General features: G+C 37.4%; 4 non-coding genes across 4 annotated transcripts; all 4 read right to left on the bottom strand.

Annotated features, from left to right (window-relative positions):
• Positions 1-5,119: 5,119 nt before the first annotated feature.
• TRNAM-CAU (transfer RNA methionine (anticodon CAU)) lies at positions 5,120-5,191 on the bottom strand. Its single transcript has one exon. It is a non-coding gene; the product is annotated as a tRNA-Met (tRNA).
• Positions 5,192-6,286: 1,095 nt separating this feature from the next.
• TRNAM-CAU (transfer RNA methionine (anticodon CAU)) lies at positions 6,287-6,358 on the bottom strand. The gene has a single exon. It is a non-coding gene; the product is annotated as a tRNA-Met (tRNA).
• Positions 6,359-12,116: 5,758 nt separating this feature from the next.
• Positions 12,117-12,188, bottom strand: TRNAM-CAU (transfer RNA methionine (anticodon CAU)). Its single transcript has one exon. It is a non-coding gene; the product is annotated as a tRNA-Met (tRNA).
• Positions 12,189-14,447: 2,259 nt separating this feature from the next.
• Positions 14,448-14,519, bottom strand: TRNAM-CAU (transfer RNA methionine (anticodon CAU)). Its single transcript has one exon. It is a non-coding gene; the product is annotated as a tRNA-Met (tRNA).
• Positions 14,520-18,927: the final 4,408 nt, after the last annotated feature.

The raw sequence follows: 18,927 nt of genomic DNA, 5'->3' as shown, positions 1-18,927 counted from the left end.
CCCCAGACCGAATCCATAAATTCTGGCCCTCTCACAGTAACAAATGTTGGAGACAATGCGGCTCGGTGGGACATATCTTCCACATATTCTGGACGTGCCCAAAGATCACTAAATATTGGATAGATGTATTTGAGCTAATAAATAAAGTTCTGTCCACCCATCTAGCTCCAGACCCAACTCTAGCATTACTACAAGTTGTCCCCGCTGCAATAACGCCACCCGCCAGATATGTCCTGGGCCACATCCTGATAGCCGCTCGAGCAAACCTAGCCCAAATGTGGAAACAATCCTCTCCCCCTACCCTGCTTAGAGTTATACATAAGATAAACTACCATTTCCTTATGGAGACGGAATCAGCTTCCTCCTCTCTCAACTACACTTCCCTCAAAACGCGCTGGCTCGCGTGGCATACCTATATCTCCTCGATTGAAGGGTCTCAATATCTCCATAAATCCACCTCACCCCCACTTAGCCCACCTGGGCAACCCGACAATATCTGAACTATAACATAACACATATCATTACACCCCCCATTACCTAGGCATCTATACCTTCCCCTCCCGGTTAAGAGTCGACCCTCATTAGTTTTCCCTCCAACACCATCTTTTAAAGCGTACCTATAACTTCTGACCAACAAGATTAGGCCACTATTACCTTACTGCAATGTACAGTTTCTTTATATGTCTCAACTTTTCTGATGTATTATGTATACAAGGCTCCGATGTAACACTCCCCCAATTCTAGTCTGGACCCCTACTCTCCCCCTTCCCCTCCCTCACCCTTCTGTACCCCTAACATACCTACCCTTACATTGTATTGATGTATCATCCCCCCATTTTTTCTTTGTTCTGTACCCCATAAAAATGTTTATCTTTTCAATAAAAACTATTGATTAAAAAAAAAAAAAAAAAAAAAAACAGGAAGCACAATTTAGCATGGGGTTGCAGAGAAAAAAAAATTATGCAGGCAGAGAAATCCAATTGAGTGATTAATCAGCTCTCCATTTTATGGCTTTATTTTTATGCTAACACATTTGCTCTCTGAAAAGTGTCCACAAAGCCAAGTCTCTGATTAACACCTTTGTAGGAATGGTTTTTCACATATTACTGATTAAAACTTGCTTCATTGGAAAGGCAGCAAGATGCATCCTCATTACAATGTCCATTGAAATAATACAGGTTGACACCAGGAAACATAAACCTCACTGCATCCTTGCTGCTTTCTCAAGTGGGAATCTGTTTAATGTGAAAACCAGGTGATATCTAATCAGCACACAGGTAAGTAGTTAAGAAAATCTTTCTTTAAGAGTGAAGATGTTTCTCACAAAATCGTTGCCCCAATGCATCATTGAAATTCAAGCTGGAAAGATGATTTTGAAATATCAATTGTACATTTTGCATTGCTCTTCTGGTGACAATGTAGCTTGTTTTTGTCAATTACCATTTCAGTAATATGGTAAAGAAAATTAAGTGGATTTCTGAAACAAAACAATGCTGTCAATATACTATTAAAACAAATTAAAATGTTAAAAGTTATTGTACTTTAAGTAAAAATAAAAGAGTCAAAATATCAATCCCAGTTTTGGAAGAATTTAATTAACAAAAAAATAAGTGCACATAGCAGCGAATGGTTTCGATCCATCGACCTCTGGGTTATGGGCCCAGCACGCTTCCCCTGCGCCACTCTGCTGCTCATGTAAGTGTCAGAGATCCTGAAGTACTCACTCATCTTATGAAAGTACCAATGTATTTCTTCGTTGGTTAATGGAAGAAAAATCTTGCAAAACTCTCCAGATTATTGCCTTTTTAACCTTTTTCTATGAAATTTTCTAGATGAATGCTTTTTAGCCTTTGTCAGTACATTCTTTTGTAAGCTGTCTCTGTGGTGCAATCGGTTAGTGCGTTCGGCTGTTAACCGGAAGGTTGGTGGTTCAATCCTACCCAAGGACGTAATTGACATTGTGATCAAATTTTGGTGATCTTTAAGTAGACAAGTCAAAATTTCAAACCACCTCTTATAGTGTAGGGTACCTGGCCTTCTCTGATGAAATCAGAGTCAGATTCAATTAAGTCATTTTATAAAAAACAGGAAGCACAATTTAGCATGGGGTTGCAGAGAAAAAAAATTATGCAAGCAGAGAAATCCAATTGAGTGATTAATCAGCTCTCCATTTTATGGCTTTATTTTTATGCTTATACATTTGCTCTCAGAAAAGTGTCCACAAAGCCAAGTCTCTGATTAACACCTTTGTAGGAATGGTTTTTCACCTATTACTGATTAAAACTTGCTTCATTGGAAAGGCAGCAAGATGCATCCTCATTACAATGTCCACTGAAATAATACAGGTTGATACCAGGAAACATAAACCTCCCTGCATCCTTGCTGCTTTCTCAAGTGGGAATCTGTTTAATGCGAAAACCAGGTGATATCTAATCAGCACACAGGTAAGAAGTTTAGAAAATCTTTCTTTAAGGGGGAAGATAATTCTCACAAAATCGTTGCCCCAATGCATCATTGAAATTCAAGCTGGAAATATGATTTTTAAATATCAATTGTACATTTTGCATTGCTCTTCTGGTGACAATGTAGCTTGTTTTTGTCAATTACCATTTCAGTAATATGGTAAAGAAAATTAAGTGGATTTCTGAAAGAAAACAATGCTGTCAATATACTATTAAAACAAATTAAAATGTTCAAAGTTATTGTACTTTAAGTAAAAATAAAAGAGCCAAAATATCAATCCCAGTTTTGGAAGAATTTAATTAACAAAAAAATAAGTGCACATAGCAGAGGATGGTTTCGATCCATCGACATCTGGGTTATGGGCGCAGCACGCTTCCGCTACGCCACTCTGCTGCTCATGTAAGTGAAAGAGATCCTGAAGTACTCACTCATCATGTCAAAGTACCAATGTATTTCTTCGTTGGTTAATGGAAGAAAAATCTTGCAAAACTCTCCAGATTATTGCCTTTTTAACCTTTTTCTATGAAATTTTCTAGATGAATGCTTTTTAGCCTTTGTCAGTACATGATTTTGCAAGCTGTCTCTGTGGTGCAATCGATTAGTGCGTTTGGCTGTTAACCGAAAGGTTGGTGGTTCACTCCCACCCAGGGACGTAATTGACCTTGTAATCAAATTTTGGTGATCTTTAAGTAGACAAGTCAAAATTTCAAACCACCTCTTATAGTGTAGGGTACCTGGCCTTCTCTGATGAAATCAGAGTCAGATTTAATTAAGTCATTTTATAAAAAACAGGAAGCACAATTTAGCATGGGGTTGCAGAGAAAAAAAATTATGCAGGCAGAGAAATCCAATTGAGTGATTAATCAGCTCTCCATTTTATGGCTTTATTTTTATGCTAACACATTTGCTCTCTGAAAAGTGTCCACAAAGCCAAGTCTCTAATTAACACCTTTGTAGGAATGGTTTTTCACCTATTACTGATTAAAACTTGCTTCATTGGAAAGGCAGCAAGATGCATCCTCATTACAATGTCCACTGAAATAATACAGGTTGACACCAGGAAACATAAACCTCCCTGCATCCCTGCTGCTTTCTCAAGTGGTAATCTGTTTAATGTGAATACCAGGTGATATCTAATCAGCACACAGGTAAGAAGTTAAGAAAATCTTTCTTTAAGGGTGAAGATGTTTCTCACAAAATCGTTGCCCCAATGCATCATTGAAATTCAAGCTGGAAGGATGATTTTGAAATATCAATTGTACATTTTGCATTGCTCTTCTGGTGACAATGTAGCTTGTTTTTGTCAATTACCATATCAGTAATAGGGTAAAGAAAATTAAGTGGATTTCTGAAAGAAAACAATGCTGTCAATATACTATTAAAACAAATTCAAATGTTAAAAGTTATTGTACTTTAAGTAAAAATAAAAGAGCCAAAATATCAATCCCAGTTTTGGAAGAATTTAATTAACAAAAAAATAAGTGCACATAGCAGAGGATGGTTTCGATCCATCGATCTCTGTGTTATGGGCCCAGCACGCTTCCGCTGCGCCACTCTGCTGCTCATGTAAGTGTAAGAGATCGTGAATACTCACTCATCATGTGAAAGTACCAATGTATTTCTTCGTTGGTTAATGGAAAAAGAATCTTGCAAAACTCTCCAGATTATTGCCTTTTTAACCTTTTTCTAGGAAATTTTCTAGATGAATGCTTTTTAGCCTTTGTCAGTACACTCTTTTGCAAGCTGTCTCTGTGGTGCAATCGATTAGTGCGTTTGGCTGTTAACCGAAAGGTTGGTGGTTCACTCCCACCCAGGGACGTAATTGACCTTATGATCAAATTTTGGTGATCTTTAAGTAGACAAGTAAAAATTTCAAACCACCTCTTATAGTGTAGGGTACCTGGCCTTCTCTGATGAAATCAGAGTCAGATTTAGTTAAGACATTTTATAAAAAAAACAAGAAGCACAATTTAGCATGTGGTTGCAGAGAAAAGAAAATTATGCAGGCAGAGAAATCCAATTGAGTGATTAATCAGCTCTCCATTTTATGGCTTTATTTTTATGCTAACACATTTGCTCTCTGAAAAGTGTCCACAAAGCCAAGTCTCTGATTAACACCTTTGTAGGAATGGTTTTTCACCTATTACTGATTAAAACTTGCTTCATTGGAAAGGCAGCAAGATGCATCCTCATTACAATGTCCACTGAAATAATACAGGTTGACACCAGGAAACATAAACCTCCCTGCATCCTTGCTGCTTTCTCAAGTGGTAATCTGTTTAATGTGAATACCAGGTGATATCTAATCAGCACACAGGTAAGAAGTTAAGAAAATCTTTCTTTAAGGGTGAAGATGTTTCTCACAAAATCGTTGCCCCAATGCATCATTGAAATTCAAGCTGGAAGGATGATTTTGAAATATCAATTGTACATTTTGCATTGCTCTTCTGGTGACAATGTAGCTTGTTTTTGTCAATTACCATTTCAGTAATAGGGTAAAGAAAATTAAGTGGATTTCTGAAAGAAAACAATGCTGTCAATATACTATTAAAACAAATTAAAATGTTAAAAGTTATTGTACTTTAAGTAAAAATAAAAAGCCAAAATATCAGTCCCAGTTTTGGAAGAATTTAATTAACAAAAAAATAAGTGCACATAGCAGAGGATGGTTTCGATCCATCGACCACTGGGTTATGGGCCCAGCACGCTTCCGCTGCGCCACTCTGCTGCTCATGTAAGTGTAAGAGATCCTGAATACTCACTCATCATGTCAAAGTACCAATGTATTTCTTCGTTGGTTAATGGAAGAAAAATCTTGCAAAACTCTCCAGATTATTGCCTTTTTAACCTTTTTCTATGAAATTTTCTAAATGAATGCTTTTTAGCCTTTGTCAGTAAATGATTTTGCAAGCTGTCTCTGTGATGCAATCGGTTAGTGCGTTCAGCTGTTAACCGAAAGGTTGGTGGTTAAATCCCACCCAGGGACGTAATTGACCTTGTAATCAAATTTTGGTGATCTTTAAGTAGACAAGTCAAAATTTCAAACCACCTATTATAGTGTAGGCTACCTGGCCTTATCTGATGAAATCAGAGTCAGTTTTAATTAAGTCATTTTATAAAAAAACAGGAAGCACAATTTAGCATGGGGTTGCAGAGAAAAAAAAATATGCAGGCAGAGAAATCCAATTGAGTGATTAATCAGCTCTCCATTTTATGGCTTTATTTTTATGCTAACACATTTGCTCTCTGAAAAGTGTCCACAAAGCCAAGTCTCTGATTAACACCTTTGTAGGAATGGTTTTTCACCTATTACTGATTAAAACTTGCTTCATTGGAAAGGCAGCAAGATGCATCCTCATTACAATGTCCACTGAAATAATACAGGTTGAAACCAGGAAACATTAACCTCCCTGCATCCTTGCTGCTTTCTCAAGTGGTAATCTGTTTAATGTGAATACCAGGTGATATCTAATCAGCACACAGGTAAGAAGTTAAGAAAATCTTTCTTTAAGGGTGAAGATGTTTCTCACAAAATCGTTGCCCCAATGCATCATTGAAATTCAAGCTGGAAGGATGATTTTGAAATATCAATTGTACATTTTGCATTGCTCTTCTGGTGACAATGTAGCTTGTTTTTGTCAATTACCATTTCAGTAATAGGGTAAAGAAAATTAAGTGGATTTCTGAAAGAAAACAATGCTGTCAATATACTATTAAAACAAATTCAAATGTTAAAAGTTATTGTACTTTAAGTAAAAATAAAAGAGCCAAAATATCAATCCCAGTTTTGGAAGAATTTGATTAACAAAAAAATAAGTGCACATAGCAGAGGATGGTTTCGATCCATCAACCTCTGGGTTATGGGCCCAGCACGCTTCCGCTGCGCCACTCTGCTGCTCATGTAAGTGTAAGAGATCGTGAATACTCACTCATTATGTCAAAGTACCAATGTATTTCTTCGTTGGTTAATGGAAGAAAAATCTTGCAAAACTCTCCAGATTATTGCCTTTTTAACCTTTTTCTATGAAATTTTCTAGATGAATGCTTTTTAGCCTTTGTCAGTACATGATTTTGCAAGCTGCCTCTGTGGTGCAATCGATTAGTGCGTTTGGCTGTTAACCGAAAGGTTGGTGGTTCACTCCCACCCAGGGACGTAATAGACCTTATGATCAAATTTTGGTGATCTTTAAGTAGACAAGTCAAAATTTCAAACCACCTCTTATAGTGTAGGGTACCTGGCCTTCTCTAAAGAAATCAGAGTCAGATTTAGTTAAGTCATTTTATAAAAAAACAGGATGCACAATTTAGCATGGGGTTGCAGAGAAAAAAAATTATGCAGGCAGAGAAATCCAATTGAGTGATTAATCAGCTCTCCATTTTATGGCTTTATTTTTATGCTAACACATTTGCTCTCTGAAAAGTGTCCACAAAGCCAAGTCTCTGATTAACACCTTTGTAGGAATGGTTTTTCACCTATTACTGATTAAAACTTGCTTCATTGAAAAGGCAGCAAGATGCATCCTCATTACAATGTCCACTGAAATAATACAGGTTGACACCAGGAAACATAAACCTCCCTGCATCCTTGCTGCTTTCTCAAGTGGTAATCTGTTTAATGTGAATACCAGGTGATATCTAATCAGCACACAGGTAAGAAGTTAAGAAAATCTTTCTTTAAGGGTGAAGATGTTTCTCACAAAATCGTTGCCCCAATGCATCATTGAAATTCAAGCTGGAAGGATGATTTTGAAATATCAATTGTACATTTTGCATTGCTCTTCTGGTGACAATGTAGCTTGTTTTTGTCAATTACCATTTCAGTAATAGGGTAAAGAAAATTAAGTGGATTTCTGAAAGAAAACAATGCTGTCAATATACTATTAAAACAAATTAAAATGTTCAAAGTTATTGTACTTTAAGTAAAAATAAAAAGCCAAAATATCAGTCCCAGTTTTGGAAGAATTTAATTAACAAAAAAATAAGTGCACATAGTAGAGGATGGTTTCGATCCATCGACCTCTGGGTTATAGGCCCAGCACGCTTCCGCTGCGCCACTCTGCTGCTCATATTAGTGTAAGAGATCCTGAATACTCACTCATCATGTCAAAGTACCAATGTATTTCTTCGTTGGTTAATGGAAGAAAAATCTTGCAAAACTCTCCAGATTATTGCCTTTTTAACCTTTTTCTATGAAATTTTCTAGATGAATGCTTTTTAGCCTTTGTCAGTAAATGATTTTGCAAGCTGTCTCTGTGATGCAATCGGTTAGTGCGTTCAGCTGTTAACCGAAAGGTTGGTGGTTAAATCCCACCCAGGGACGTAATTGACCTTGTAATCAAATTTTGGTGATCTTTAAGTAGACAAGTCAAAATTTCAAACCACCTCTTATAGTGTAGGGTACCTGGCCTTCTCTGATGAAATCAGAGTCAGATTTAATTAAGTCATTTTATAAAAAACAGGAAGCACAATTTAGCATGGGGTTGCAGAGAAAAAAAATCATGCAGGCAGAGAAATCCAATTGAGTGATTAATCAGCTCTCCATTTTATGGCTTTATTTTTATGCTAACACATTTGCTCTCTGAAAAGTGTCCACAAAGCCAAGTCTCTGATTAACACCTTTGTAGGAATGGTTTTTCACCTATTACTGATTAAAACTTGCTTCATTGGAAAGGCAGCAAGATGCATCCTCATTACAATGTCCACTGAAATAATACAGGTTGACACCAGGAAACATTAACCTCCCTGCATCCTTGCTGCTTTCTCAAGTGGGAATCTGTTTAATGTGAAAACCAGGTGATATCTAATCAGCACACAGGTAAGAAGTTAAGAAAATCTTTCTTTAAGGGTGAAGTTGTTTTTCACAAAATCGTTGCCCCAATGCATCATTGAAATTCAAGCTGGAAGGATGATTTTGAAATATCAATTGTACATTTTGCATTGCTCTTCTGGTGACAATGTAGCTTGTTTTTGTCAATTACCATTTCAGTAATAGGGTAAAGAAAATTAAGTGGATTTCTGAAAGAAAACAATGCTGTCAATATACTATTAAAACAAATTAAAATGTTCAAAGTTATTGTACTTTAAGTAAAAATAAAAATCCAAAATATCAATCCCAGTTTTGGAAGAATTTAATTAACAAAAAAATAAGTGCACATAGCAGAGGATGGTTTCGATCCATTGACCTCTGGGTTAAGGGCCCAGCACGCTTCCGCTGCGCCACTCTGCTGCTCATATAAGTGTAAGAGATCCTGAATACTCACTCATCATGTCAAAGTACCAATGTATTTCTTCGTTGGTTAATGGAAGAAAAATCTTGCAAAACTCTCCAGATTATTGCCTTTTTAACCTTTTTCTATGAAATTTTCTAGATGAATGCTTTTTAGCCTTTGTCAGTAAATGATTTTGCAAGCTGTCTCTGTGATGCAATCGGTTAGTGCGTTCAGCTGTTAACCGAAAGGTTGGTGGTTAAATCCCACCCAGGGACGTAATTGACCTTGTAATCAAATTTTGGTGATCTTTAAGTAGACAAGTCAAAATTTCAAACCACCTCTTATAGTGTAGGGTACCTGGCCTTCTCTGATGAAATCAGAGTCAGATTTAATTAAGTCATTTTATAAAAAACAGGAAGCACAATTTAGCATGGGGTTGCAGAGAAAAAAAATTATGCAGGCAGAGAAATCCAATTGAGTGATTAATCAGCTCTCCATTTTATGGCTTTATTTTTATGCTAACACATTTGCTCTCTGAAAAGTGTCCACAAAGCCAAGTCTCTGATTAACACCTTTGTAGGAATGGTTTTTCACCTATTACTGATTAAAACTTGCTTCATTGGAAAGGCAGCAAGATACATCCTCATTACAATGTCCACTGAAATAATACAGGTTGAAACCAGGAAACATTAACCTCCCTGCATCCTTGCTGCTTTCTCAAGTGGTAATCTGTTTAATGTGAAAACCAGGTGATATCTAATCAGCACACAGGTAAGAAGTTAAGAAAATCTTTCTTTAAGGGTGAAGATGTTTCTCACAAAATCGTTGCCCCAATGCATCATTGAAATTCAAGCTGGAAGGATGATTTTGAAATATCAATTGTACATTTTGCATTGCTCTTCTGGTGACAATGTAGCTTGTTTTTGTCAATTACCATTTCAGTAATAGGGTAAAGAAAATTAAGTGGATTTCTGAAAGAAAACAATGCTGTCAATATACTATTAAAACAAATTCAAATGTTAAAAGTTATTGTACTTTAAGTAAAAATAAAAGAGCCAAAATATCAATCCCAGTTTTGGAAGAATTTGATTAACAAAAAAATAAGTGCACATAGCAGAGGATGGTTTCAATCCATCAACCTCATGGTTATGGGCCCAGCACGCTTCCGCTGCGCCACTCTGCTGCTCATGTAAGTGTAAGAGATCGTGAATACTCACTCATCATGTCAAAGTACCAATGTATTTCTTCGTTGGTTAATGGAAGAAAAATCTTGCAAAACTCTCCAGATTATTGCCTTTTTAACCTTTTTCTATGAAATTTTCTAGATGAATGCTTTTTAGCCTTTGTCAGTACATGATTTTGCAAGCTGTCTCTGTGGTGCAATCGATTAGTGCGTTTGGCTGTTAACCGAAAGGTTGGTGGTTCACTCCCCCCCAGGGACGTAATTGACCTTATGATCAAATTTTGGTGATCTTTAAGTAGACAAGTCAAAATTTCAAACCACCTCTTATAGTGTAGGGTACCTGGCCTTCTCTGATGAAATCAGAGTCAGATTTAGTTAAGTCATTTTATAAAAAAACAGGATGCACAATTTAGCATAGGGTTGCAGAGAAAAAAAATTATGCAGGCAGAGAAATCCAATTGAGTGATTAATCAGCTCTCCATTTTATGGCTTTATTTTTATGCTAACACATTTGCTCTCTGAAAAGTGTCCACAAAGCCAAGTCTCTGATTAACACCTTTGTAGGAATGGTTTTTCACCTATTACTGATTAAAACTTGCTTCATTGAAAAGGCAGCAAGATGCATCCTCATTACAATGTCCACTGAAATAATACAGGTTGACACCAGGAAACATAAACCTCCCTGCATCCTTGCTGCTTTCTCAAGTGGTAATCTGTTTAATGTGAATACCAGGTGATATCTAATCAGCACACAGGTAAGAAGTTAAGAAAATCTTTCTTTAAGGGTGAAGATGTTTCTCACAAAATCGTTGCCCCAATGCATCATTGAAATTCAAGCTGGAAGGATGATTTTGAAATATCAATTGTACATTTTGCATTGCTCTTCTGGTGACAATGTAGCTTGTTTTTGTCAATTACCATTTCAGTAATAGGGTAAAGAAAATTAAGTGGATTTCTGAAAGAAAACAATGCTGTCAATATACTATTAAAACAAATTAAAATGTTCAAAGTTATTGTACTTTAAGTAAAAATAAAAAGCCAAAATATCAGTCCCAGTTTTGGAAGAATTTAATTAACAAAAAAATAAGTGCACATAGTAGAGGATGGTTTCGATCCATCGACTTCTGGGTTATAGGCCCAGCACGCTTCCGCTGCGCCACTCTGCTGCTCATATTAGTGTAAGAGATCCTGAATACTCACTCATCATGTCAAAGTACCAATGTATTTCTTCGTTGGTTAATGGAAGAAAAATCTTGCAAAACTCTCCAGATTATTGCCTTTTTAACCTTTTTCTATGAAATTTTCTAGATGAATGCTTTTTAGCCTTTGTCAGTAAATGATTTTGCAAGCTGTCTCTGTGATGCAATCGGTTAGTGCGTTCAGCTGTTAACCGAAAGGTTGGTGGTTAAATCCCACCCAGGGACGTAATTGACCTTGTAATCAAATTTTGGTGATCTTTAAGTAGACAAGTCAAAATTTCAAACCACCTATTATAGTGTAGGCTACCTGGCCTTATCTGATGAAATCAGAGTCAGTTTTAATTAAGTCATTTTATAAAAAAACAGGAAGCACAATTTAGCATGGGGTTGCAGAGAAAAAAAAATATGCAGGCAGAGAAATCCAATTGAGTGATTAATCAGCTCTCCATTTTATGGCTTTATTTTTATGCTAACACATTTGCTCTCTGAAAAGTGTCCACAAAGCCAAGTCTCTGATTAACACCTTTGTAGGAATGGTTTTTCACCTATTACTGATTAAAACTTGCTTCATTGGAAAGGCAGCAAGATGCATCCTCATTACAATGTCCACTGAAATAATACAGGTTGAAACCAGGAAACATTAACCTCCCTGCATCCTTGCTGCTTTCTCAAGTGGTAATCTGTTTAATGTGAATACCAGGTGATATCTAATCAGCACACAGGTAAGAAGTTAAGAAAATCTTTCTTTAAGGGTGAAGATGTTTCTCACAAAATCGTTGCCCCAATGCATCATTGAAATTCAAGCTGGAAGGATGATTTTGAAATATCAATTGTACATTTTGCATTGCTCTTCTGGTGACAATGTAGCTTGTTTTTGTCAATTACCATTTCAGTAATAGGGTAAAGAAAATTAAGTGGATTTCTGAAAGAAAACAATGCTGTCAATATACTATTAAAACAAATTAAAATGTTAAAAGTTATTGTACTTTAAGTAAAAATAAAAGAGCCAAAATATCAATCCCAGTTTTGGAAGAATTTAATTAACAAAAAAATAAGTGCACATAGCAGAGGATGGTTTCGATCCATCAACCTCTGGGTTATGGGCCCAGCACGCTTCCGCTGCGCCACTCTGCTGCTCATGTAAGCGTAAGAGATCCTGAATACTCACTCATCATGTCAAAGTACCAATGTATTTCTTTGTTGGTTAATGGAAGAAAAATCTTGCAAAACTCTCCAGATTATTGCCTTTTTAACCTTTTTCTATGAAATTTTCTAGATGAATGCTTTTTAGCCTTTGTCAGTAAATGATTTTGCAAGCTGTCTCTGTGATGCAATCGGTTAGTGCGTTCAGCTGTTAACCAAAAGGTTGGTTGTTCAATCCCACCCAGGGACGTAATTGACCTTGTGATCAAATTTTGGAGATCTTTAAGTAGACAAGTCAAAATTTCAAACCACCTCTTATAGTGTAGGGTACCTGGCCTTCTCTGATGAAATCAGAGTCAGATTTAATTAAGTAATTTTATAAAAAACAGGATGCACAATTTAGCATGGGGTTGCAGAGAAAAAAAATTATGCAGGCAGAGAAATCCAATTGAGTGATTAATCAGCTCTCCATTTTATGGCTTTATTTTTATGCTAACACATTTGCTCTCTGAAAAGTGTCCACAAAGCCAAGTCTCTGATTAACACCTTTGTAGGAATGGTTTTTCACCTATTACTGATTAAAACTTGCTTCATTGGAAAGGCAGCAAGATGCATCCTCATTACACTGTCCACTGAAATAATACAGGTTGACACCAGGAAACATTAACCTCCCTGCATCCTTGCTGCTTTCTCAAGTGGGAATCTGTTTAATGTGAAAACCAGGTGATATCTAATCAGCACACAGGTAAGAAGTTAAGAAAATCTTTCTTTAAGGGTGAAGTTGTTTTTCACAAAATCGTTGCCCCAATGCATCATTGAAATTCAAGCTGGAAGGATGATTTTGAAATATCAATTGTACATTTTGCATTGCTCTTCTGGTGACAATGTAGCTTGTTTTTGTCAATTACCATTTCAGTAATAGGGTAAAGAAAATTAAGTGGATTTCTGAAAGAAAACAATGCTGTCAATATACTATTAAAACAAATTAAAATGTTCAAAGTTATTGTACTTTAAGTAAAAATAAAAATCCAAAATATCAATCCCAGTTTTGGAAGAATTTAATTAACAAAAAAATAAGTGCACATAGCAGAGGATGGTTTCGATCCATTGACCTCTGGGTTAAGGGCCCAGCACGCTTCCGCTGCGCCACTCTGCTGCTCGTATAAGTGTAAGAGATCCTGAATACTCACTCATCATGTCAAAGTACCAATGTATTTCTTCGTTGGTTAATGGAAGAAAAATCTTGCAAAACTCTCCAGATTATTGCCTTTTTAACCTTTTTCTATGAAATTTTCTAGATGAATGCTTTTTAGCCTTTGTCAGTAAATGATTTTGCAAGCTGTCTCTGTGATGCAATCGGTTAGTGCGTTCAGCTGTTAACCGAAAGGTTGGTGGTTAAATCCCACCCAGGGACGTAATTGACCTTGTAATCAAATTTTGGTGATCTTTAAGTAGACAAGTCAAAATTTCAAACCACCTCTTATAGTGTAGGGTACCTGGCCTTCTCTGATGAAATCAGAGTCAGATTTAATTAAGTCATTTTATAAAAAACAGGAAGCACAATTTAGCATGGGGTTGCAGAGAAAAAAAATTATGCAGGCAGAGAAATCCAATTGAGTGATTAATCAGCTCTCCATTTTATGGCTTTATTTTTATGCTAACACATTTGCTCTCTGAAAAGTGTCCACAAAGCTAAGTCTCTGATTAACACCTTTGTAGGAATGGTTTTTCACCTATTACTGATTAAAACTTGCTTCATTGGAAAGGCAGCAAGATGCATCCTCATTACAATGTCCACTGAAATAATACAGGTTGACACCAGGAAACATTAACCTCCCTGCATCCTTGCTGCTTTCTCAAGTGGGAATCTGTTTAATGTGAAAACCAGGTGATATCTAATCAGCACACAGGTAAGAAGTTAAGAAAATCTTTCTTTAAGGGTGAAGATGTTTCTCACAAAATCGTTGCCCCAATGCATCATTGAAATTCAAGCTGGAAGGATGATTTTGAAATATCAATTGTACATTTTGCATTGCTCTTCTGGTGACAATGTAGCTTGTTTTTGTCAATTACCATTTCAGTAATAGGGTAAAGAAAATTAAGTGGATTTCTGAAAGAAAACAATGCTGTCAATATACTATTAAAACAAATTAAAATGTTAAAAGTTATTGTACTTTAAGTAAAAATAAAAGAGCCAAAATATCAATCCCAGTTTTGGAAGAATTTAATTAACAAAAAAATAAGTGCACATAGCAGAGGATGGTTTCGATCCATCAACCTCTGGGTTATGGGCCCAGCACGCTTCCGCTGCGCCACTCTGCTGCTCATGTAAGCGTAAGAGATCCTGAATACTCACTCATCATGTCAACGTACCAATGTATTTCTTCGTTGGTTAATGGAAGAAAAATCTTGCAAAACTCTCCAGATTATTGCCTTTTTAACCTTTTTCTATGAAATTTTGTAGATGAATGCTTTTTAGCCTTTGTCAGTAAATGATTTTGCAAGCTGTCTCTGTGATGCAATCGGTTAGTGCGTTCAGCTGTTAACCAAAAGGTTGGTGGTTCAATCCCACCCAGGGACGTAATTGACCTTGTGATCAAATTTTGGAGATCTTTAAGTAGACAAGTCAAAATTTCAAACCACCTCTTATAGTGTAGGGTACCTGGCCTTCTCTGATGAAATCAGAGTCAGATTTAATTAAGTAATTTTATAAAAAACAGGATGCACAATTTAGCATGGGGTTGCAGAGAAAAAAAATTATGCAGGCAGAGAAATCCAATTGAGTGATTAATCAGCTCTCCATTTTTTTTTTTTCCAAATAATGTTTATTGAGTTTTCATAAATGAAGTAACAAACATTTGCAGTAGACAAATTATGGACCAACATGGTCAATCATGGGTAGGTATAATTGGGTCAGAGAATGTGACATAATTGGAACATATAGTTATCTTATGGAAGACCCATGAACTTATTGTGTAAGATGTAAGTCCATACAATCTTAGGGTTCACCTCTAAATTTAACATAACAGAGAAAACAGAGTAAGAGAAGAGAAGAGGGGGAGAAAGGGAAGAGGGAGAGGTGGGGTAGGAGTGGTCAATGCCTAGCTATATGGTCACTGGGCTCTTATATTCTAGTGTAGTTGATATCAATTTGCATGGAAGACATTTTAATGGGGGAGGGATATAGTGGCATAAATCTATAATTGGATATATGAGATTAGCAATTTTCTCATTGATACAGATCAATATCAACCGCCGAATACAGTACTCCAACATCATAACTCATCAGAGTATATAGTCAAGGTGTCATTTGCCCTTTCCAATGTAAGTACCAATCAGTGGAATCAAATCTGGAAAAGATCTGTTCTTGAGCTGCATGTGAAAGAGTATTAATATAGGGGCTCCACCATTTGTAGAATTTTTTCACACCTCCTTCTGAGTCAGCTATAGTAGAAAAACGTTCTATATATAAAACCTTAAGGAGTATATTGTGTACTGCTGACAGAGTTGGGGTGTGTTTAGATATCCACTTCTGGAGAATGACCTTTTTTGCAATGGTTACTAGCATAGTTAGGAATGGGTGAAGGTGTGTTTGGGATATGTCTAAGTCCCATACCGAGAAGTTTGTCAGTAGTAATGCCTGTGGATGTAGTGTAGCCTTTATTCCAAGACTATTGTTAATATATTGCACTATTTTATTCCAGAACTTTTTAATGATACCACATTCCCAGAAGTTGTGGAAGAAGGTTGCCGAAGAGTGAAAGCATTTTATACAACCTCCAGTCTCTTCCTCTACGAAATGTCGTCTCTGTGCCTGGGAGATATATGCCCTGTACACAGTTTTAACATGAATCTCTTGTAGAGAGGATGTCTTCAGTATTTGTAATGTTTTATCATAATGTTGAAATATATATTCCGAATTTGTAATGCTTGGAATAAATCTACACCATGAAGTTGCAATTTTGTTTTGTAATTTGTCGCGTGTGGTATTGAGTAAGTCTTTGTATAGGTATCTGGTTTTGTATGGTCGGGAGCGTGATATATTTAGCAATGGAAAGAGAGGGTCGGACAAGGTGGTGTCACTCATCGCTGGTGGCAACGAGTTAATGTAGTGTCGCATTTGGAGGTAAGCATAGAAGTGTGAGGCATGTAAACCAAATCTCTCTTGTAAAGAGAGAAATGGTAATAGAGTTCCACCTGGGTCAAATACGTCTGCTATTTTCTTTATGCCTTTTAATTGTAGGCGGTGGAAGATTGCATCCTCCATGCCTGGTAAGAAGAGTGGGTTACCCCACAGAGGTAGAAAATGAGAATACATTGGGTTTCTAGATAATTTCCTGTTAATTGCACCCCAAGACAGGTAAATGTCTCTGAACAGCACATGGAAACGTATTCTGTCTGGGATCATGGAGCTGGGTGTGTGTAGCAAAGCGCAAGGAGAGTATGGGGCGAAAAGAGCACAGTCTAATTCAAACCAGGTGAACACACTGCGTTCATAGAACCAGTCTAGTACATATCTAAAGTGAACCGATTGAGAAAAAAGAGATATGTCCGGAAAACCGACACCCCCTCCCTCACGTGGTAGCTGCAAGAATTTACTTGCTATTCTAGGTTTGCCTCCTTTCCAAAGGAATTTACTGAACCGGGATTCTACTAATTGTATGTCTGATTTTGACATGCGTAGGGGAAGCAATTGTATTAGGTATGACAATTGGGGAAAGAGTACCGACTTGATCAATGCATTTCTACCCAATACTGAGAGTGGGAGAGATGTCCAGTTATCCAGTTTCTTGGAGATAGCTTTGATAACCGGAGTGAAATTCAGATTATACAGATCTCGGAGGTGTATGGGTATTTGTACCCCTAGATATTTTATAGCTTTAGTAGCTATTTTAATGGTGTTATATGGGCCGTGTGTATCTAAATAAGTGGGTGGGCCATTCAGTGGGAGTAATTCTGATTTATGTATATTTATGGAATATCCAGAGAATGTACCAAAAGCATTGATTAAGTCAAAAACTGTTGGCAGTGTTAAATCTGGGTGGGACATTAGTAGCAACATGTCATCGGCAAATAATGAGAGACGGAGGTCAAGATCACCCACTTTAATGCCATGGTATTGGGGGGATTGTCTGATTGATATGGCTAGTGGTTCTAATGCCAATGCGAATAGGAGTGGGGATAGTGGGCAGCCCTGGCGGGTACCCCGTTGGATACGAAAAGGTTGTGACATAAAACCATTGCAGAGGATTCTCGAATCAGGGTTATTATATAGGATTCTTATGTAGTCTATAAAAAGGGGAGGAAGTCCAAATCTAGACATTGTGTCAAATAAGTGATCCCAGTGTACCATATCAAAAGCTTTCTCCGCATCCAAAGATAGTATAGCTGCGGGAACATCGGGCATGGCACACTGGGAAGTAATAATTGCCGATAAGACCTTTCTAATGTTCACCGTGGAGGTGCGGCCCATGATAAAACCAGTCTGGTCTCCATGAATGATTGAAGGCAGTACTAGTTTGAGTCTTTCTGCAAGTATTTTTGTCAACATTTTGTAATCTAGGTTAAGCAGGGAGATTGGGCGGTAAGAGCCAGGGTCCGACAGATCTCTGCCCGGTTTGGGCAGGATGGTAATTGTGGCAGAGTTAAAGTATAGGGGTAGTTGTCCTGTGGAGAGAATATTATTGAAAACCTTCGTTAGTAATGGCGTCAATTTAGGTGCTAATATTTTGTAGAATTCAGAGGAAAGACCATCTGGGCCTGGGGCCTTCCCGGGTTTCAGGTGAGCTATGGTCTGGGAGACCTCCGTCTCAGTTACAGCCGCCGTTAGTGCGGTTCCTAAGTTGGGGTCAAGTTGTGGAATGGGTAAATCATTCCAAAAGCTTTTGGTCTGGGTTGAGGAAGAGGGTGTGGTTGGTTTGGAGTATAAGGTGTTGTAATATTGGTGCATGATTTGGGCAATTTGGGCATTAGTTGAGGTGAGTGACCCTCCAGGAGTCTTGAGGGGGTGTATCAATTTCGGTGTTCGTTGGCCTTGTAGAAGGTGTGAGAGTAATTTGCCGGATTTGTTTCCAAACCGGTGGAATCTAGCATCTTTTTTAAAGGAATATCTAGACTCCATTTTAAGAAGTAGGCTATCGAATTCTCGTTTGGCTGAGTGGTATAGGGTTCTGTTATTCGGAGTTGGGTCAGATTTGTAGGATTGGAATGAGTCTGTCAAAGTAGACTGTGCCTGTAAATATTCATAGTTTAGGGATTTGTATGTTTGAGAAGTATATGAGATAATCTCGCCTCTAAGGACTGTTTTTGAGGCTTGCCAAAACATCTGAGGTGAGTCTGTGAGGGTTTCGGCATTGGTGTCGCAAAATGAGTCCCATGTTGATTCAAGTTTATTCTTAAAGGTAAGGGAGTGGGATAGCGAGGATGGGAATCTCCAAGATCGGAAGGAACTTTTCTCAGTGTGCATGTGTAGTTCTATCCAAACTACCGCGTGGTCAGACAGTGCAATGGGCTCTATCATGACCCTGCGGGTGCGGGGCAGTAGGTGCTCAGAAATAAAGACATAGTCTATTCGAGACAATGTTCCTTGTGCTGCAGAGAGACACGTATAATCTTTTTCTATGGGGTTAAATGACCTCCAGGTGTCTAAAAGATGTAGGGATTGTGTAAACCATGATATACCTTTTTTGGGTAGGGATGTGCCCCCAGTGCCTGTGGCTTGTTTATCTAG

Source organism: Pseudophryne corroboree, chromosome 4 (genome assembly GCF_028390025.1).
Source record: "Pseudophryne corroboree isolate aPseCor3 chromosome 4, aPseCor3.hap2, whole genome shotgun sequence".
Lineage (NCBI taxonomy): Eukaryota > Metazoa > Chordata > Amphibia > Anura > Myobatrachidae > Pseudophryne > Pseudophryne corroboree.
The sequence above is the reverse complement of the archived record's forward strand: the minus strand, read 5'-3'. Positions and strand labels throughout refer to the sequence as shown.